Raw genomic sequence first — 4,139 nt, 5'->3', positions numbered from 1 at the left:
AACGATATTATTAAAAACGTGTCTTATGAATGTTTTTGAACTTCTTACGTATGGAAAACACTATATGGGAACACAAAACAATATTATCCAAAACGTCTCTTCTGAGCGTTTTGAGCTTCTTACATAAAAAAAAAAAAAAGCTACAATGTGTGCAAAACTCCCTTTATGGAGAAACAGAACATTTCCAAAAAGATGTTGTAATGTACAGTGATATAACACAATGAAGAAAGTAAGAATGATGAAAGAAAAGAGATAATAAACAAGAAGAAAGAGAAGAGAGACAAAGAGAGAGAGAGAGAGAGAGAGAGAGCTGGGTTCAGATGCCAGCTGTACGATGCTGAGTGTTTGCTCACTGCCAGTAACTTACTATAAGAATTTCCATGCCCAGACACTCTCCTTCCCTGATTAATTTTACTTATTTCCCTTTGGTCAATCAGTTTGAGCCACACACAGTTCACAGCAAAAGCATTGCCCTTGACAATGAAATAATCAGTGTTAATCTGGCCCCATTTGTTTGCTCATGAGAAGTTTTAGAAGGAAAGTGTTTATTCAAGTAGAGACAGCTCAAGAAGTGTTTGTGGGCGTGTGCCTTTATGTGTGTATGTCGCACCACCCCTTCCTACTCCTTTTGCAGCAGCCCAGAAAGACAGTTGGAACCCTTTCCCATGCCAGACGCTACCCTGATGCTCGAAGAAGCGGACGTACTGAGACATACTCTAGTATTTACCAGAGACTAAGGAGGGATGCTAGGTAGGTAGGGGCCACAAAACAGGTTGCTACTTAACATTCTGCAATTGGGCAAATGGCAAACTCCTGCTCTCACAGCAACCACGTTGCAATCTCTGAGAAACAGTATCCACAAAGAATTGTGGCAGTTGGCGGGTGGAGGTTGCTAACCTGCCAAAGCATGCTCATTGGCTGATGGAGTGATACGTCATGGACTCAACGTCACATGCAAGGCAGCCAATCACAGCGTGGCTTTGCGTTATTGCTGATAACACTCATATGCTCATACGGCATTGTTTACAAACCCTGATATAGCATCACACACCCACGGCTACCACCCACCACAATCAACTGTCATTATGTTCATTATGGCTAGTGAACCCCCGAAGAAAACAAGGAAACAATGATTCACCAACACCAAAATCTTAACCTTGGTGGAGGAGGTGGAGAAGCAGGGTGCGAGGGACAGCAAAACACCACAAAAGAAGAAAGCTTGGGAGGATGTGGCTGGTGAGTGAAGTTATGACTTATGGTTCCAGGCACACAGTAACATATTTACTTATTGTTTCATCTTAACCAATTTCCATATGGAATTTAGTTAATGTTTTGGACATTGCTTTGAGTAAATTAAGAATTGTTTCTTTCTGTTCACCCTTTGCAATATACATTAGTGCCTTACATGTAGGTTTGGTATGGACATTATTTCATTTCTTGACCAAACTACTGGAGCAGGTTTATGTCTTAAATGTTTGTTTTACATTGTGAAAGGCTTAGGTTAGATTAGATTGAGTTAGGTTAGCTGGGTTGGGTTAAGTTAGGATGGTGTTGGCAGTGCTTAGAATTCATCCAGTTATATAACAAATTTGCTCTTGTGTACATTTGCTAACTTGATAGTAGTGTTCTTGTAAAGTTTACCAATATTTAATGTAGTTGAGATAGTGAAATGACTGCATGCCACAGTTTATAAAGTTATGATCACAGCAACATCAGAAATATATCAAGGATAAATCCTAGTGTCATAATGTGAGTGCATGATTAATTATTAGGGGTAAGGGAGTGTCCCCAGGCAAGTTGATAGCCATACTAAGAACCTACTAACCATTGGATTACAAATAGGAGTGTGTACAGTATCTGTGGCAGTCAGGTCTAAGACAGTGACCACTGCAGTGCTTAATAACTTTTCAAGATAAGCTCTAATACATTCAAGTATTACACCAGGTAGATTTAGGTTAACAGGAGTTTCCAACTGGCTGATGCTATATATATATATATATATATATATATATATATATATATATATATATATATATATATATATATATATATATATATATATATATATATATATATATATATATATATATATATATATATATATATATAATGAAATTTTAATATCCATGCAGTTCGGGGACTTCAATTGCAGGGTAACAGATCCACCATTCAGCTTCTCAGTTTAGATACATGCACACTTGAATATCAAACCAGCAAAACTATGTAATAGACATGAATAAGCTGACTGCTCATTAAAAACAAATGTCAATAAAAACAGTCATCACAAAATCCTAAGTTATTCCCTCCTTGTAATAATTTAAGAACTTTGCTTCTTTTTTTCCATTAGTGTCTGGCCCTCTGCTGAACAACAGCAGATCCTCACTCCCTGTGTTGCTGGGTCTGCTGGGTGTTGCTATGGGAGAGTCACCCTCATTACTGACAGTGGATGAGGACCTGACTTTCCAAATCATCCATCATACAGATGATGTCCCCCAATGATGAATAATTATGCCATTTGTTTCATGTTGACATGCATTAAATTTTGTTCTCCAGCATATACCTGTGAACACTGTACATACATTTATCATGTGTTGTATCTTTCAACAGTATGTTTTTATTACAAACCACTAATATGCTATTTAAGTATGTTAATAAAAGTCATGTTTTTATCTTAAATTTATTGCAGGCAGAACTTGAGCAGGTGCAACAACTTATAGTGAATCTGAAAGAGATGGGAGACTTCCTGCATAGACTAATGAAGGCACAACAAGAACTGGTGGCAGGCACAATGGGAAGTGCTAGCAGGCACAATGGGAGCTGGTGGCTGGCACAGGAAGAGTTGGTGATAGGCACAATGGGAGCTGGTGGCAGGTACAATGAGAGCTGGTGGTAGGCACAACAAGAGCTGGTGGCAGGCAAAGCGAGAGTTGATGGCAGGCAAATTGGGAGATGGTGACAAGCACAATGGGAGATAGTGGCAGGCACAACAGGAGGTGGTGGCAGGCACAACAGTGGGTGTTGGAGTCTCAGCAGCAATCTGCCCAAATACAAAGAGAATTTTTAGATTTATTCAGGCAGTTTATGGCTCATGCCACTGAGTGCTTTAAGGCCAACTCAAAACATTAACATATCACTGAAAATTTTTAAAAATATATCATTCTATTTATTTTTTATACTTACCTTGTTTATATTAATACATTATCATGCCAAAGCATTTCACCTTTCCTTTCTGCTGTGATTCATGTTAGTGTTACTTAACTGATATCCACAATGTCTTAGTATTACTTAAAAGTACAAAGTAGCTGCCATCTGTGTAGGTAAGCTTGAAGTTTTTTGTGGTGACATGGGAATTTTTGTACATATGTTTATTTACCTAATTGAGCTTTAAAGTCTCTCTGAGTTATACTCACTTATGTGGATGTGTTTCTTTTTTTTTTCATGAGTTGTGCTACCAAAGGCTTTGGTACTAGCTAATTATTTTATTTGATAAAAGAATATCTACTATTGCTGTTTTTCTATCATTTTTGTATTATTCACACCTTATACTAGCAAGCTATTTCATTTATAGATGAAATAAAATCCTGCTGTGATCTCTCTAATTTACTATGCATTGATACATTGAAACCATTAATTCACTCAGTACATGATTACTGAGACATGTAAGTGATACCTGTCTTCCTTCCTTTATTGCTGGTAGAAATTTTGGATGATTTCCTGCAGAGCAATTCTGCCCAAAATGTGTTGGGCTATCTGTTGCTCTGTAGGTTCAGGGTCCACGTGTGGACACTAAGGCGAAGGGGCAGTGGCTGAAAATAAATGTAGGTTTTATAGATTTTTGTGAAGGGCTGAAAGGTTGGGGTTGTGGGGTTGCTTACTGGGACCATGAGATAGGGGTCAAGAGGGTACCCATTACTGCCTGCAGTATTATGATCCCAATTTGGAATGTTTATGATTTAGTAATGCAGTAGGGCAGCTTATCACTCATGAAATGGTATTGTGTCAAAGTTTTCTTCTGATGAGAATGTGAAGCAAATTAATAATATGTAACATAACAATGTAAGGGAAAACAATATTATAATCAATATGAATGGTGTATCTAGTCACTGTAGTAGATGGTCTGGCAGTAGGTGGTATTATTA

General features: G+C 37.8%; 1 long non-coding RNA gene across 1 annotated transcript; it reads left to right on the top strand.

Moving 5' to 3' along the window:
• Positions 1-658: 658 nt before the first annotated feature.
• On the top strand, positions 659-3,504 carry LOC135099777 (uncharacterized). The gene is made up of 2 exons (XR_010268370.1): positions 659-1,236; positions 2,348-3,504. It is a non-coding gene; the product is annotated as an uncharacterized LOC135099777 (long non-coding RNA).
• The last annotated feature ends 635 nt before the right edge of the window (positions 3,505-4,139 follow it).

Source organism: Scylla paramamosain, chromosome 4, assembly GCF_035594125.1.
Source record: "Scylla paramamosain isolate STU-SP2022 chromosome 4, ASM3559412v1, whole genome shotgun sequence".
Classification (NCBI taxonomy): Eukaryota; Metazoa; Arthropoda; class Malacostraca; order Decapoda; family Portunidae; genus Scylla; species Scylla paramamosain.
Note: the sequence above shows the minus strand (reverse complement) of the source record. Positions and strands in the feature narration are given on the sequence as shown.